Raw genomic sequence first — 17,965 nt, forward strand, 5'->3', positions numbered from 1 at the left:
ATAGAGGCCATATACAGCAAACCCACAGCCAATATCATATTGTATGGAGTTAAATTGGAATCATTTCCACTCAGATCTGGAACCAGACAAGGCTGCCCATTGTCTCCATTGCTCTTTAACATTGTAATGGAAGTAGGCTCAGTGCCTGTGGCTCAAGTGGCTAAGGCGCCAGCCACATACACCTGAGCTGGCAGGTTCGAATCCAAAGCGGAGGCCCACCAAACAACAATGACAACTACAACCAAAAAATAGCCAGGTGTTGTGGCCAGCGCCTGTGGTCCCAGCTACTTGGGAGGCAGAGGCAGGAGAATCGCTTAAACCCAGGAGTTGGAGGTTGCTGTGAGCTGTGATGCCACTACACTCTACCTAGGGTGACAGCTTAAGACTCCATCTCAAAAAAAAAAAAAAAAAAAAACATTGTAATGGAAGTTTTAGCCACCACAATTAGGGAAAAAAAGGCGATCAAGGGTATCCACATAGAGTCAGAAGAGATCAAACTTTCACTCTTCGCAGATGATATGATTGTATATCTGGAAAATACTAGGGACTCTACTACAAAACTCTTAGAGGTGATCAAGGAATACAGCAGCATCTCATGTTACAAAATCAACATTCATAAATTGGTAGCCTTTATATATACTTACAATCGTCAAGTTGAAAAAACAATTAAGGACTCTATTCCATTCACAGTAGTGCTAAAGAAGATGAAATACTTTGGAGTTTATCTAACAAAGGACGTGAAAGATCTATATAAAGAGAATTATGAAACTCTAAGAAAAGAGATAGCTGAGAATGTTAACAAATGGAAAAATATACCATGCCATGGTTGGGAAGAATCAACATTGTTAAAATGTCCATACTATCCAAAGCAATATATAATTTCAACGCAATCCCCATTAAAGCTCCACTGTCATACTTTAAAGATCTTGAAAAAACAATACTTCGTTTTATATGGAATCAGAAAAAACCTCGAATAGCCAAGACATTACTCAGAAATAAAAACAAAGCAGGAGGAATCACTCTACCAGACCTCAGACTATACTACAAATCAGTAGTGATCAAAACAGCATGCTGGGCAGTGCCTGTGGCTCAAGGGGATAGGGCGCTGGTCCCATATGCCAGAGGTGGTGGGTTCAAACCCAGTCCTGGCCAAAAACCACAAAAACAAACAAACAAACAAAAAAAAAACAGCATGGTACTGGCACAAAAACAGAGAAGTAGACGTCTGGAACAGAATAGAGAATCAAGAGATGAATCCAGCTAATTACCGTTATTTAATTTTTGACAAGCCAATTAAAAACATTCAATGGGGAAAAGATTAAAAGATTCCCTATTTAACAAATGGTGCTGGATGAACTGGCTGACAACCTGTAGAAGACTGAAACTGGACCCACACCTCTTGCCATTAACCAATATAGCCTCTCACTGGATTAAAGATTTAAATCTGAGACATGAAACTATAAAAATACTAGAAGAGAGTGCAGGGAAAAACCCTTGAAGAAATTGGGTTGGGCGAGTTTTTCATGAGAAGGATCCCCCAGGCAATTGAAGCTGCTTCAAAAATACACTACTGGGAGTTGATCAAACTAAAAAGCTTCTGCACAGCCAAGAACACAGGAAGTAAAGCAAGCAAACAGCCCTCAGAATGGGAAAAGATATTTGCAGGTTATGTCTCCGACATAGATTTAATAACCAGAATCCACAGAGAACTCAAACGCATTAGCAAGAAAAGAACAAGGGATCCCATCACAGGCTGGGCAAAGGACTTGAAGAGAAACTTCTCTGAAGAAGACAGGCACACGGCCTTCAGACATATGAAAAAATGCTCATCATCTTTAATCATCAGATAAATGCAAATCAAAACTACTTTGAGATATCATCTAACTCCAGTGAGACTAGCCTACATCACAAAATCCCAAAACCAGAGATGTTGGCATGGATGTGGAGAAAAGGGAACACTTTTGCACTGCTGGTGGGAATGCAAATTAATACATTCCTTTTGGAAAGAGATATGGAGAACACTTGGAGATCTAAAAATAGATCTGCCATTCAATCCTGTAATTCCTCTACTGGGCATATACCCAGAAGACCAAAAATCACATCGCAACAAAAATATTTGTATTAGAGTATTTATTGCAGCCCTATTCATAATTGCTAAGTCATGGAAAAAGCCCAAGTGCCCATTGATCCACGAATGGATTAATAAATTGTGGTATATGTACACCATGGAATATTATGCAGCCTTAAAAAAAGATGGAGACTTTACCTCTTTCATGTTTACATGGATGGAGCTTGAACATATTCTTCTTAGTAAAGTGTCTCAAGAATGGAAGAAAAAGTACCCAATGTACTCACCCTTATTATGAAACTAATGTAGGACCTTCACATGAAAGCTATAACCCAGTTACAACGTAAGAATAGGGAGAAGGGGGAAAGAGGAGGGACGGTGGGGGAGGGAGCAGGGAGGGAGATGGAGGGAGGGGGATTAATGTCATCTTGCTTTAGTTTTTGTGTCCTTAACTGTGCAGAATTTCCAGCTTAATTAAGTCCCATTTGTTTAATTTTGGTATTGTCGTGGATTGCCAACAGAGTCTTCATAAAATCTTTCCCCAGGTCTACATCATCAAGTTTTCCGCTACACTTTCTTCTAGGACTTTTATCATTTCATGTCTTAGATTTAAACTTTTATCCATCTTGAATTCAATTTTTGTAAGTTGACGAAAAGTGCAGGTCCACTTTCAGTTTTTATGTGAATTATCCAGTTCTCCCAGTACCATTTATTGAATAGTGATTATTTGTTTGGTTTATCAAAGATCAGATAGCAATAAGAAGCTGGTTTCATCTCTAGGTTTTCTATTCTGTTCTATATGTCTGTATTTCTATTTTTGTGCCTGTACCATGCTGTTCTGATAACTGTGGACTTACAATATAATGTAAAGTCTGGTAGAGTGATACTTCTGGATTTGTTTTTATTATTAATAATTTCCTTGGCTTTATGGGTTTTTTATTGTTTCCATACAACATGCAGAACTCTTTCTTCCATTTCTTCAAAGTATGATGTTGGTATTTTAATGGTAATTACATCGAGTCCATACATTACTTTGGGTTTTATAAACATTGTAACAATGCAAATCTTCCCAGTCGTGTACATGACATATTCTTCCATATATTCATGTCTCCTGCTATTTCTTTTCTTAGGGTTTCATAATTCTCTTTGTAAAGATCTTTCATGTCCTTGGTTAAGTATATTCCCAGGTATTTCACTTTCTTTGAAGCTGCTCTGAAGGGTATTGTGTCCCTGTTTGCCTCTCATCTTAATTGTTATTTGCATGCACAAAGGCTCCTGATTTGAGCACATTGATTTTATACTCCACACCATTACTCTATATCTTGATCACTCCCAGGAGTCGTGTAGTTGAATCAGTTGGGTTCTCTAAGTATAAAATGATAACATTGGCAAAGAGTGAAAGTTTGACCTCCTCGGCCATCATTTGTATCCACTTAATGTCCTTCTCTTTCCTGATTGCATTAGTTAAAACTTCCAGAGCTATGTGGAATACCAGTGGTGATGGTGGACATCCTGTCTAGTTTCAGTTCTAAGTGGAAAACTTTATTTAGTGTGAAATTGGCTGTGAGTTTGTCCCAGAAGGCTTCAACCAATTAAGAAATGTGTCATCTCTGCCTATTTTCTTAAGTGTTCTTGTTAGAGAAAGATGCTGAATATTGGCAAATGCTTTTTCTGCATCTATTGAGAGGATTTTATGGTCTTTGTTTTGACTTCTATTGATATGGTGAATTATGTTTATGGACTTGTGTAGGTTAAACTAGCTTCATCTTAGCATCCCTGGGATGAAGCCGACTTGATTATGACATATAATTTTTTGAATGTATAGATAAAATCTATTTTCTAGGATTTTGTTGAGTATATTTCTGTCGATATTCATTAGTGAAATTGGTCTGTTGTTCTCTTTTTAGTTTGGTCTTTTCTTGGTATTGGAAACAGGGTGATATTTTCTTCATAGAACATGCTAGGAAAGGTTTCTTTCTTCTCAGTGTTTTGGAATTCATTCTGCATGGTAGGTATAAGCTCTTCATTGAAGATTTGATCAAATTCTCCTGAAGCCATGTGGTTTAGGGATTTTCTTTTTGTTGTTGGAAGCTTTTTTATTGTTATTTAAATTTCAGTACTTGATATTTGTCTGTTCTAGAGCTCTATTTCTCCCTGGTTAAGTCTAGGGACACAGTGTGATTCCAGGTATTGGTCCATTTCGTCCACATTGTCAAATTTCTGGGCATAGAGTTGCTTGTAGTAGACAGCGATAATCTCTTGTATCTCTGTGGTATCTGTAGTTATTTCCCCTTTTTTTGTTTCTGATTGAGGTTTTAGAGATTTTAATGCTATCTTTCTATTTAATCTGGCCAAAGGTTTATTGATTTTATTTATCTTTTCAAAGAACGAACTTTCCATTTTATTGATTTTCTGAATGATTCTTTTGTTTACAACTTCATTTATTTCTAATTTAATTTTGGTTATTTCTTTTCTTCTGCTAGGTTTGCAATTGGATTACTCTTCCTTCTCCATTTCTTTGAGATGATTCATTAGGCTGTTGATGTGCTCTCTTTCTATATTTCATATGTTGGTATCTAATGTAATAAATTTCCTCTTATGACATCTTTTTCAGTATCCCACAGGTTTTGGGAATCTGTGGCTTCATTGTCATGCTGTTCATGAAATCTAATAATTTCCTTCTTTTATCCTCCTTGATTCAACTGTCATGTAGCATAAAGTTTGTAGTTTCCAGGACTTTGTGTGTGGATGAAGGTTTTTGTTGCAATCAATTTCTATCTTTATTCCCTGGTGGACTGAAAAGATGCAAAGTATTATTTAAAATTTTCAAAAAAAATTGTTGAGGTTTGATTTGTGTCTGTGGGCTGGAGTATGATCCATGGGCTGATAGAAGAACATATTCTCATTGGCTTTGGGGTTGTGTGTTCTGTGTATGTCTATTAAGCATACTGATCTAGGGTAGCATTCAAGTTCCTTGTTTCTATGTGTAGTTTCTGTTTAGTGGCTCTGTCCAGTTCTCTTGGAGGAATGTTAAAGTCCCTAGCTACTGTGGTGTTGTAGAATATTATATTGTTCAGACAATTAGTGTTTGCTTCATAAATCTGGGACCATATAAGTTGGGTGTTATATGCTTTTAGAATTGAAATGTCCTCTTGTTCTATTGTTCCCTTGACCAGTATATAGTGACCCTCTTTGTTATTACTTACTTTTTTGCTTTAAATACAATTGTCTCTGAAAATAAACTTGCAACCCCTCCTTTTCTGATTTCCTTTTGTTTTTTTTAATATTTTAAATATGTTTTCCTTCATTAAATCATAACTGTGTACCTTAATGCATTTATGGGGTATAATGTGGTGATTGTACATGTTGAAGGATAAAACAAGACTCAGGATGAAGGACTGGAAAACAATAATTCAGGAAAATGGTAATCATCTCCTCGCTTACTTAACTGCTGGTTCACCCTGAGTCTTCTTTTGTCCTTCAACATTAGGTGTGTTTCTAGAGACAGCATATAGATGGATTGTGCTTTTTTATCCAGTCACCCAGTCTGTGCCTTGTCAGTGGGGAATCCAAGCCATTCATTGAGAGAATTGTTAAGTATTGTGGAGTTCTATTCACCTTATTTTGTGAAGGTCCATTGCTTAATTTTATTTTTTGCACCAATGTGGAAGCTATGTTTTGTTCTTCAGTTTCTGGGTGTCTACTTTTCTTGGAGGTCCATTGTGATGGTCAGTATGGAGAATGGGTCTGAGTATTTCTGCAGAGCTGGACGTGTAGTGGCAGATTTCATCAATGTTTGCATGTCAATAAAAGATTTGATTTCTCTGTCAAATTTAAAACCTAGAATACAGAATCCTGGGCTGAAAATTGTTGTATTCAAGAAAGTTAAATGTCAATGACCACCTTCTTCTGGATTACAAAGTTTCAGCTGAAAGGTCCACTGTCACCCTAATGGATTGGCTCTTATAATTCAATTGGTGTTTACTCTTGGTTGCTTGCAGAATTTTCTCTTTAATTTTGACCTTGGACAGGTTCATTACAATGTGTCTGTTGAGATGAACCAGAGTTTGATATGCATCTAAGAGGACTGTGTCAGAATCTTGGTGATGCTTGGGAAATTTTCATTTACAATATGCTCTAGAAGGGCTTCTATACCTTTGGGTTATTTTCCTTTCCCCTCAGGGATCACTTTAATTTGTGTATTTGTATGCTTCATGAATTTCCATAATTCTCTAAGCTCTGCTTTTACTCTTTTCTGCCTCTTTAAATGCCTGAGTTAGCTCAAGAGACATATCCCCTAGCTCTGAGATTCTTCTTTCTCCATGGTCTAATCTGTTATTTGTACTTCCTACTGCATCTTTAACTTCCCTGGGTGACTCCTTTATTTCTTTAAGGTCTAGTACCTCTTTCCTATGCTTTTAAGTCAATTTTTGGATTTCCCTTCAGTGATTATCCACTTTCCCTTCAACTCCCTTCATCATTTTTGCCATCCATACTCTAAATTCCCTTGATGTTATTTCCATAATTTTTTTCTAGGTGGGATCCTCTATGGTAGCTGCCTCATGGTCCCTTGAGGTTAGGGTTGATCTGTTTTGGTTTTTTGTGTTGCCAGATTTTTTTTTCTTGTTGGTTTTTCCTCATATGTGCTTTCTTATTTATCCATATCCTTCCCCTACTTTTTCCTCTCACATCCTCCTTCTTAAATGTTCTTGTCTCTGTGCTTGAATATTGGAGTGGCCTTTTGGTACAGGGACAAAAGGAAGAAAAGAGAAATGAATGAGAAGGGAGAAAAGAAACAGAAAATAAGGGTGAAAGAAAAAGAAAAGAAAGGACAGGAAGAGAAATACGGGAGTAATAGTGGTGTTCAACAGGGTGCATTGACCTATACATTCAATTCCAGGACTCTGAGGGGCCAAGGAAGTTGTGTTCTCCGCAGTCAAGAGCTCCTTATCAGCCTGACCAAAAGCAAGACCTTGCCTCCACCATTTACAAAAGGAAAACATCTTTGTGTCACTGGGGGGACCTACTAATACTGTCCTTTGGAAGTCTAAAGTGAGAAGGACACCAAACCCAGGTTTTAAGGCCTCCTTGAGCCATGCCAATGCCATGGACCCCCAGCCTAAGCCCCAGAGCAAGGCTCTGTCCCATAAATAAAATACAGAATGAAAGAGAACAAAGCAGATGAGAATAAAATAAAGAAAATTAATAAAATTATAAACTTTGGGGGAAAAACGAGGGATAGAGGGATACCTTAGTTATCATTTCAAAAATGTATGAAGGAAAGATGAGAAAAATCTAGAAAAAGGAAGGAAAGAAAAAATAGAAATATAAGTTTAAAAAGCAAAGAAATGCTAACACAAAATGGAATCCTTATTATACAAGAAATTAAAAATGAAAAAATAAAACACGAGGAAAGAAAAACTTAAAAAAATTAGAAGGAAAAAATTTTAAATATACATACAGATAGCAATATATTACCTGGACTTCAGGTGGCACTCTGGGGGTTGGAGATGCAAAACAAACATGCTGATTCTGCTATATAAGATGGATGTGGGAAGCCACTGTCTAGTTGCTGAGGAAACCCGCTTCCTTCTTTCTGACTTATTATCCCTCAGTCAGGGCATGGTTGTTTCATTAACATTCAGTCATAGCAGGGTGGGGGCCTGAAGCTTTTACCAGACTTTTTAGGATACACACCTCAACTTTCCAAACAGTGCCCCTTGGCCACAAAGTGGCTTTTCTGGGATGTGAGAACTATCCACCTCACCCCAAGGATGGCTACCCAGCTCATCAGGTGCACCACAGCCAGTCACGTGCTGGGACCCTGCAGGCTGTTTCTTCCCAGTGGCCCTCCCACAATGACAGCCCTCTGATGGCAGCCAACCTAATCAAAGTTACACCCTGCCTGGTAGTTCAATCCCTGCCACTGGGCACCATTCAAGTTCACTCTCTCACGCAGGCTCTCCCAAGGCAGCTGTGGTGAGCACCCAAGTCCAAAAAATCTGCAGGACAGTACTTCCCTGTCTTTACCCCTCTGCCAGAGGGTCGGCCAGCCTCTGCAAGCAGGCACCTGCTTTCTGTGCTGGTCCTACACTGCTCCTGACCTCCTTGTGAATGTGTAGGTGATTATATACTGATTTCAAACTAGTATTGAATACACTAGATACTTTTTTTCCCCATTTTTGAGATACTTTACTAAAAATAACCTAATTTGCATAATGCAATGAGACATTTCTAAACTATTAAGAAAAGCGTATGAATGCCTTACCACATCAAATAAGTAAGCGAGGAGATGGTTCTGTTATTCATTTAAATGTAAGCATTCCATGTTGTCTATCAAATCACATTTTACTTCATAAATGCATTAGGGTACACAGTTATTATTTGATAAATAAAACAAAAAGAAAATCATTTGATTATTAAGAGAAGTTAACATAGATCCACAGGAAAGAAAAAGCTGTGATTTAGAAATTAGACCACACTCTTGAATTGTTCTTAAGATACACTATTTAACATTTTTAAAATTTAAATTGATTCTAATATTCTTTGAATGATCATATTACATGAGTTCCAACATAATGATTCCTTTTGTATAAGTATATTTAATATTGAATTATATTAACAGCTTACTTTTTTGTTGTTTTTATTTTTGAAACAGAGTCTCACTCAATAGAGTAACCTTGTGTCACAGCTCACAGCAACCTCAGACTCTTGGGCTTAAGCAATTCTCTTGCTTTAGCTTCCCAAGTAGCTGGGACTACAGGCACCCACCACAATGCCCAGCTATTTTTTTTTGTGTGTGTGTTGTAGTTGTCCTTGTTTAGCAGGCCTGGGCTGGGTTCAAACTCACCAGCCCCAGTGTATGTGGCCAGCACCCTAGCTGCTGAGCTATAGATGCTTTGCCAACTTAGTTGATCTTGATGATGAACATTTGCAAGGTATGCTTTCTCCCCATGTTTAAACTTACTCAGGGCATCACTGACTCAACACATTAAAAAATAAATATACAATAACTATTCATATTATAATTCTTTAAAATGTATCCTTTCAATTTGTTTTAGACTGGAGCATCATCTCAAGGAAAATTAGAGCATATTGTTTCAGCAGGAGCTCAGATGAAATCCTGTATTGCTTTTCTGGAATCTGAAATCTCCGTAACAGAAACTTCTCGAGAAGAAATCAATGAAACCACATTTCGGAAATACAAGCAACTCTATCTAAAAGAATTGAAAATTAGAAAATTGTCATACAAAAATCTAAGAGAGTAGGTCAAAACACAAAATCATAGAAAATTAAGTTCATTAATTTTCCTCAATGCATAATTTTTTAGGGAGGGAAGTTCATGAAATTATTTGGAAATAAAAACAGGTCTTAGTGAACTTAATTTTGAAATATTCATTCAGAGCAGTTTGTTTTTCTCCCTTTTTACGATTTTATATGAAATTTTTTCATATGAATTATTATGTAGTGAACCTGATCTCTTATTCCTTCAGCTAGATATTTTTGTAGCTTTATAATTTAGACAGTGATATTGTTATAAATTTCTTGCCACCATTCCACTAGGTAAAAATATTAATGAGTTTCATTAATCTAATGAAGATTACAACTTAAACCCAAATAGTCAAGTACTACAACTATTCTTTCAGCATCTTCTGGCACCTGGAAAATTAACTTTTCTTGGCTGTGATCTTTGGTCTTGGCACTAGTGGGCACCTTGAGAAAAAATTTCTGGTATAGTTTTTCCACTCAACACAAAGGCATATTTGCAAAACTTCCATACTTGATTAACACGGAGATAAAGGAATGGATAATTCACGAAGTTCTTAAAAATAATGCCATGGTAAGCCTGAGGTATGGAAGACACACAAAAAGGTTAGGCCCCACCACTCATGCCTTGGTAACAGTGTTAGCAGCTAATTTCCACCGGTGCTTGCTGAAGTTCTTCTTGATCACCAACTCAGCCATCTCACTCTCACCTAGAAGTTGTTGCTCTGAATTATCTCTCAGTGCCCAATACTGAACTTTCCCCATATAGTGGGTGAAATGTAAAAGGGTGGCAAAAGCAAGTGCTTGAAGAGGTCTTTGAGGAACTTTTTTTTTTTTTTTTTTAATCTTTGTACTGGCTTAAGAGAATAAGTTTTTTTCTAACTTTTTTGTTGTGGAATGTTTAGTATAGTCAAGCAAATTGATATATTCCCTATTGCACATAGTTGCTCTCCAAGCATAAGTATTTATAATGATACCCTCAAGTATTTATTATAAAGAGAGCCATTACAGAAGGCAGCGAGCGTTACCTGTTGATCCTTGCATCATTGACAGCCATACCTCTCCCCTCTGCACTTGAACTATTTTCTTATTAGAAACTATTTTCTTATTTAGAATGGTTTTATAACTGGAGTTGCACAGAGTAGGCCTGCCCTGACACATTTTCAGTTACAAAACACTGTTTAAATGGAAATTTTATTTACACTTATGCCAACTTCTTAATATTAAATTGCAAGCTACTTAGGAATGCTTTAGGAAAAATGAAATACTAACCACTCATCTTTTGCAATCTTCATAGAATTCATCAGAATCTAACAGAAGACACTGCTGATTTGCTTGATGAAAAAAAGAGTAACAGATCTTGATGCATCACTCCTGCCATAAGGTCAGTTCTAGATTCACTTGCATTGAAAATATTTAAAAAGTGTAGTTTTCAACAGAAAGTTTATTTCAAGGGAACCTTGGTGATCTTCTGCCTCAAGCCCAGAGATTTCAGATAACAGCCTAGTGAACTACCTAACCAAAGTTAGTTATGTTATCTTTTTTTCTTTTGAGTTTCAAATTTCTGACATAACTTTTCTTTTTAATTTGTTGAAATGCTGAGTTGTTTAATTGACTTAACATGTTAAGCAAAGATCATAATTATCTACCTTAATTAAGAAAAGAAACATAAATTTTATTTTAAGTCCCTGGTGCTCTCATTTTCAAGAGATACCCATTTGTTACCTTGATGGGATAAATATAACTAAAGTGATGCATTTTACATTTTTTAATTTTTAATTTTTTTATTAAATCATAAAGAGATAGATCTTAACCTGTATGATGTAAGCATTCCAAATTGTGTATGAAATCAGCACACTGTACCCCATAAATGCATTACTGTATGCATTTTACATTTTCTAAAAAGCTACATTTAAGTTACATTTAGAGCATTGAACATTATTGCCTAATAATCGAATGAATACCCATAGGTGCTCTGAGTTACTTTGTAATTGATTTCACTGTGACTGTGTTTCATAACACTTCAAGTTTTCCTGCACCATCTAAAGTGTTCCACCCCTAATCACAAGGCAATGATTGCCATCCAAAACTTTAACCACATAGGATGTTTACTACCTATAGGAATCCAACATAGACACTTTTTATGAATTAAATAAGCCTGTAATACAAAGAAATATTAATTACTGTTTCTAATCAATTTCTTTTTTTTTTTACTTTATTACATAACCATATGTCCTTAATTAACATTGAACTTATGGCGATTTTGTATCAAGTTTCATAAAATGTATAGATTTCTGGGCAATTGTATTATACTTTTTCAATAGTGAAATCAAGCAACTAATTGAGCTTTTAAAATGAAGTTTACTCATGCCTCTCCATTTGACCATTGCTTGAATGATCGAAGACCAAGATGGCAAAAGTATCAAAGATGTGTAAATAGCAATGACAACCAAAGAGAATCAATTAATTTCTCCTACTCAGAATTTCTTGTAAAGGAACACATGGTTCCCATTTCTCTTGGAGATGTAACAAGAACCTGGTATTACAGCCATTTTATTTTATTCATAGTAAGAATTCATTTCTGCAAATCTCAAAATGGATCCGATGATGACAAGCTATGTCAATTGTAGAGGCCATAAAGAAAAAGTTACTTCAACTGTGCTGTCCCAATTTAAATTGCTTATCTAATGTTTGGCCATTTTTACTCTGGGGGACATTACAAAGGCCATTCACAGGAACACATTCCTGTGGGAGTCTGAGGCAGGATGAGCTCTAGAGCCCAAGCAGTTCAAGCTGTGGCGTGCTGTGATCATCCCTGTGTATAGCCACTGCACTCCAACCTGAGCAATATAGCATGGCCCTGTCTCAAAAAGAATTTACAAAAACCATAAAACATTTGTTTGAACAAAAACAAATAGCAACTAATTTTCATGATGATTTTAATACTTAAATGGCAAAATACTAGCTTACAAATTTTTCTTCATTATTTGGCTTACTTAGTGTTTGTTTTTTTTTAAAAAAAAAAAAAAAAAAAAAAAAAACATGAGATGATCAGGGTCTACGTACTTCCGAGTCATGAAATTGAACTACTGGATATAAAAAGAAAATGAGTGTTAAATACTCTGCAAATATAAAATGTTCTCATTGGCTCTTACCAGGAAAGTCAGATAATGTATCATTTTATAGAATAATGATGAAAGAATGTATAAGTACAGATGCAGTGAAAGGGAAGATTTTGGAGGAAATATTCTCCCATAATTTTTCAGAAGGAAAGGAATGTTTATTTTAAATGTGTATATTCCTTGCATTTTCTCTGAGTTATATTTAAAAATCTGTGTGGTTTTATCAATGTGCAGAAAGTAGCTGAAAAAGAACTCCACGTTCAAGAAGGTGACCTAAAGCCCATTCCCGGGCTGAAGCTAATTTCCTTTTTGACTTTAGACAAACTACAATCTCTCTGACCCAGTGTTGCCTCTAATATGAATTTAAGGGGTTGATTACATTAATGAGTTTTATGGATTTTTGGAATTTTTTACAAATATAAAGTTTCTTTAAAAAATGCATGAAACCGTATTATACAAAACAGAAACACAGTCGTCTGGCTAAAGGAGGCATGGTGCCTTTCTAGGTGTGACTTCCTTGACTCTTAATCCTACAGTGTTCTCTCTGGACACTTAGATTTCCCTGGGACATAGATTGTAAGTTACCAGTTATGAGAGAATCTTCTTAATTAGCTAAAATTTGCTGATATATTTGTGTTCTGTATATAATATTACAATATTCCTATATTTAAGAATGAAAAATTAGAAACAAAGTTGCAAATGTGCTCCTCGTATTAATATTGGACTTCAAGTTACCCCTGCCACCTGAAACCTAATCTCCACCTGCAAATAAACAGAAAGAACATGGAGATAGGGGCAGTGCTTTTCCTACAAATAATTGGTGCATCGTACTCCATAGGCAGCTAAGATAGCTTTTGACTTAGTATTATGTATGAAAATATTAGCAGTTCATTAAGCTTTTTTATTTCCTCTGGCAGTCATCAGTTTTTCCTAAGATTGCTCTACACACTTCACAAACCATTGGTGGTACCTTGTCAGTGATCAATGTCACCGAGATATTTTTCTCCCTCTTTTGCTTTTGTCATCTGTACCAGGCACTGTATTAAATAATTCACTTGGGGACAATGATTCTGCATTTCTATTAAGAGAAGTATGAGGAAAAATACATGACTTAATAGGAACATAAAAATAAAGTGAGAGAGGGCAGCGCCTGTGGCTCAGTGAGTAAGGCGCCAGCCCCATATACCGAGGGTGGCGGGTTCAAACCCAGCCCCGGCCAAAGTGCAACCAAAAAATGGCCGGGTGTTGTGGCGGGCGCCTGTAGTCCCAGCTGCTCGGGAGGCTGAGGCAGGAGAATTGCGTAAGCCCAAGAGCTAGAGGTTGCTGTGAGTCCTGTGACGTCAGGGCACTCTACTGAGGGCGGTACAGTGAGACTCTGTCTCTACAAAAAAAAATAAATAAATAAATAAATAAAGTGAGAGAGACTTTTTAAAAGTCCTTTAATATTTGACAATTTTCACTTGTGAATACAGACAAAATAACTGCAGCCTCCCATCATTTAGTGCAAGACTGGAGTCATCATAGATCAAGATCTTATTCCATAACATACATATACCACAATTTGTTAATCTGTTCCTGGGTTAATGGGCATTTGGGTTGCTTCCATGACTTGGCAATTATGAATTGGACTGACAATTTATAATTGAGGTGATGGTTATGTTAATCAGTATGATGTAAGCATTCCATATTTTATATCAAATTAGCACACTGTGCCCCATAAATGTACATAGTTATGATTTAATAAAAAAATAAATAAAATATGAAAAAATCAAGATCTTTCTTGAAGCTTTTAGGTGCCCTCCCAGAGATGCTCCTTCCCTTTGGCCTGGGTCTGTCTCTTTCCCTGTGAGCTCTCACATCTGACCTGGTGTCTCTTTCCCAAGGACAGTTGCCCTTGCCATCACTTATGTGGGAAAGTATTCAAAAGCCAATGAGAGGCAGGAAGAGAACTGATTCCAGGGTTGGAATAAGAGCAACTACTTCGACCACGTGCTAAGAGTTAGGAGGAAAGATGACCTCTCCTTAAATATGTTATATAAAAAGTATTCTCCATCTAGAGAAAACACTCCTTTAGCACAGAAGTAAGCAATCTGTTGAGAAGAGTATTTCATTTTTATATGAGTAAAATGTATATAAAACAGTTTGTGAATCAGGCATAAATGAGTTAAAAAAAAATCCACACATAAGTAGCGAATATTTAAAAGAAGAGCTCCCTGGGGAAAGATAATAAGATTACACTAGTAGTTCCTTAATTCAAGTCATGTAAGGATGTACATTTTACATAGTCTTTATTGATGGTAATGTGAGTATTCATTCTGTAAAAGCTTCTCTTTATATTTGGTATTAAAGTTTTACTTTTATAAGACCTAGTTAGTATGGTTTCATTATGTATTTTATAATCCTGTCAATAATATTATCACAGAAATGTTATGGAAAACAATCTATGAAAATATTAGGAAACCATTTTAACTTATCTCCTGTGGGCAAAGTGGCCTGTGATTCCAACACTTTTGGAAGCCAAAGTGGGTTGATCACTTGAGGCCAGGAGTTTGAGTCTAGTTTGCGCAAGATAGTGAGACCCCCAATCTCTACGAAATGTTTTATAACATTTCAAAAAAATTGACTTTATATCTATAATTTATAAATCCCTTGGATATTATGTTATCAACACAAAACATTAACTATATTCAGTAGAGAATTTGAGATCCTATTTTTGGCACTTAGTAAGAGAACACATTTTATACAAGAGTTAAATAAGAATACTCAAGATGGAGACACTTGCAATATAGTTTGTTTCACACATTTAATAATTTACCTAACAACTGTAATTAATCTAATATTAAAAAATGGTAGTTATTTCTGAAAAAACCAAAGTTATGATTAACAAGTTATTTATACTTTTGCGTCTAATCCTGTTACACAAAGTCTTGAATCAAAGAAACTAAGTTTGAAAATGAGCTTTAACCTGTATTTATTCTTTTCTTCAAGCAAATTTTCTGAAGTGTTTGTATCTGTATGAATAAGGAAAGGTTAATAATAGCACAGATGGCATAATATTTACACTTAATCTTTTGTCAGTAGAATTTGGATAGGACATTACGACAATGCCACTTCATGTATATGTTTAAGATTCTGAGATGAAAAGTTATTAGCTTTGAACATACCTAAAAATTCTAATTTTCTAAAACTGGAGGGTGCAAAGATCATTTTTAAGAGAAAATCAACTAAAGTGAAAAAACTGATTCAACTTTTATAAATAACAGAGTTTTGCTCAGAATTAACAAAAAAAATACATAGATTACAAAATATGACTTGAGTTGTTTGACCTTTATATTAATAAATAGAAAAATCAGGGCTCTGAAATGATGTATATTCAATAGTAAACCTATGGTAACTGTATTTTATCAGATTATTATAAACAGCATTACATTTTAATGTTCTCTAGTACGTAAAACAGTTTGTAAACTTAAAATGAGCTGGAATTTACTTTCACTCATGTGATTATTCTTTTATTTAAAAATGCTCGTCAGATCTAGTTTCGAAATTTTTTGTTTAAAGGACGCATTTTATAAGAAATATGTCATTCCGTAGCAGGGCATTGTGGCGGGTGCCTGTAGTCCCAGGTACTCGGGACGCTGAGGCAAGAGAATCGCTTGGGCCCAGGAATTGGAGGTTGCTGTGAGCTGTGTGAGGCCACGGCACTCTACCGAGGGCCATAAAGTGAGACTCTGTCTCTAAAAAAAAAAAAAAAAGAAATACGTCATTCCCATGATAATATCTCTTGTTTAAATTAAACATTATAAATAATATTTGTCTTATTTCATATCTAGGATTTGTTGCCAAAATTTATGAATTAAGTTAAGATTAATTATTGATTTCTGAAATGAACTTGATAGAGCAAGTGGCACCACTCTTTATTGTGTGGTCAAAGGATACTACATTACATTTTTTTTTTTTTCTCACACACATCTACGGAAAACTGTGAACACATAGACACTCACTATGAAGAATGTACACATGCTTCATTTAATTCATGTTTCACAGCTTTAAACATCTCGGGACGGAAGGCTATGCATCTTTTTCTCTGGCTCTACACTTCCTTCACTTTTGCCATTTCTGAGGGATTCTCAGCACACTGAAGCTATTCCTGGAAAGCAAAGGACTGACAAACTTCTCAGGTTTACCTAGTGATTTAAGGCCAAAGTCCCCAGACACATGTAGTAACACTTAGTCAAGCCATTATAGCTCATGAGCAGTCACTTGACGTCTAGCAGTCACTTGACGTCATTAGCAGGTGACGTTTTCAATGTCTGGTCGTTTACTTGTCATTAGTTTTCTTTTGCCCTTAGGAAAAGTACCAAATTCCTTAGCATGGGAATAAAAATACTTAAATAAATTTGGTTTATGTGAAGTTATTCAGCTTTATCTCTTAGGACTTACTGTGCTCTGCCCCTGTGTTCTAGCAACTGGCTCAACTAAACCCTTAGGATTCCCCATGTTCTTTCCCCACCCCATCAGCTGCGTGCGTTAGCTTCTTCCTCTCCCTTGTCCTTCAGGCAACCTACATATTGTCTCCACCAAAAAGCCTGTGATGCTGACACAAAACTAGGATGGCTTCTGTGTGCATGTTTCAGTACTGTCCTGATTTGTGCCTGTCATGGTGTCTGTGACTCTGGAAATGGCCTGTCTCTTTTTTCAGGTTATTGTAGACATTTGTTGAGGGATGGACTATATTATATCTTGTAATTTCAATGCTTGCCACAGTACCTTAGCATAGGACTGTAGAATAGATGAATGAAGAATGAGAAAAGGAGAAACTGATAATTTAACCACAGTGATAATCAATTTATAATTAATATGTAGCATTAGGCATATTATTCTTAATAATTTTTCATTACTAACATAACTGTGCAGATACAGTTTTAATCCTCTGTAATATTGGATAACTTCTTAATTCTTCTTTACTGACTTATACTCAGTTAATTATGAAATCTTTTAGTCAAAAAATCTTTTTTATTTCCTAGCTGCTTCTGAATATGCATCTGGATTCGACATATCTTCTCCTTTAATCATATGATGTGTTAAATGTAAACCAAGTTCTAGTTGGAAAAGCACATGAGAATATATACAAATTTTACAGAAAAAAGTTCCATAATCAGAAAGATAATAAAATGTTCTTACTGGGCTGTTTAAATGGTGTACTGTTTTTCATTCAATGTATCACATGGGAGAATCTTTGCGAAAAGAAAATAATTTATACCATATCTTTATAATAAAAATTTATTTATGTTTTAAATAATGTTTCTTGGCCTATTAACTATTCAGTGAATTTTTCAGTTGAAGGCAGTATTGCTGCGTTTCCATATACAAACTGCCCTCATGCCAGCTGCTTAGCAACCAAACCACCAAGTTGTCATTGATATTTCAGTGGAGTTGAGAGTTAGGTTATTTGTATTTTATAGCTAGTATAATAATATGTAGGAATAGATTCAAATATATTTTTTAATTC

General features: G+C 35.7%; 1 pseudogene; it reads left to right on the forward strand.

The window, feature by feature from the left end:
- Positions 1–17,696, forward strand: part of LOC128579415 (ankyrin repeat domain-containing protein 26-like) — an 85,774-nt pseudogene extending 68,078 nt beyond the window's left edge.
- Positions 17,697–17,965: the final 269 nt, after the last annotated feature.

Source organism: Nycticebus coucang, unplaced genomic scaffold, assembly GCF_027406575.1.
Source record: "Nycticebus coucang isolate mNycCou1 unplaced genomic scaffold, mNycCou1.pri scaffold_53, whole genome shotgun sequence".
NCBI lineage: Eukaryota > Metazoa > Chordata > Mammalia > Primates > Lorisidae > Nycticebus > Nycticebus coucang.